The sequence below is a fragment of the Octopus bimaculoides genome, chromosome 24 (assembly GCF_001194135.2).
Source record: "Octopus bimaculoides isolate UCB-OBI-ISO-001 chromosome 24, ASM119413v2, whole genome shotgun sequence".
Lineage (NCBI taxonomy): Eukaryota > Metazoa > Mollusca > Cephalopoda > Octopoda > Octopodidae > Octopus > Octopus bimaculoides.
Window position 1 is genome coordinate 17916906 of NC_069004.1, and position 813 is coordinate 17917718.

Sequence of the window (813 nt, forward strand, 5' to 3'; positions counted from 1 at the left end):
GGGCTCCATGCCACACAGTGAAAAGGAATCAACAATGGCTGACTGAAAGTGGGATCAAAAAGCTTCCTTGGCCGAGCCAATCTCCTGACATGAACCCAACTGAAAATCTATGGAGCATAATAGACAGAGCTGTACGAAAAACTCGACAGAAACGTAAATCTAAAGATGAATTGTTTCGATTGTTGCGTGAAAAGTGGGCAGAAATTCCACAAGAGACAATGCCAAAAAGAGTTTCTGAATTAAAAACTGTAAAGGAAATGTCAACTAAATACTAAAGTATGTAGTCCTACCTGTCGATTACATTTCAATTGTTCGCTTTGCGTATTAAATAAAAGATTTTGAAAATTAAAGGTGTCTATTTACTTCCTGCATGTCTGTGTACGTCATAAATCCCATGACCTCCCTCATTTTACCTCCCTCTATTCAGGTTTCCATTGGTCCGTTCAAAATAGTACACTCCGAGAATAATTTTCTCATCATACATTATCAAAGTAAATGAAAATATGACTAGAAAATAACACATAGAATTAGAATTTGAATCGCCAGTAGGCTACATGAGAATATTAAGTGGCCGAGGGTTGGACATCCCTGTTTTAGTCGAATTAATCGACCCATAATAGGTGTAGTTTATTCTGTCGGTTACTTTTGCCGAACCGTTATTCTACGGGGACATACACATAACAACACCGGTTGTCAGGTGCTCGTGGGGTACAAACACACGCACAAAAAGACACACACAAACACATAAGCACACACACATATACACAAACACACAAGCACACACACATATACATATATATATATATATATATA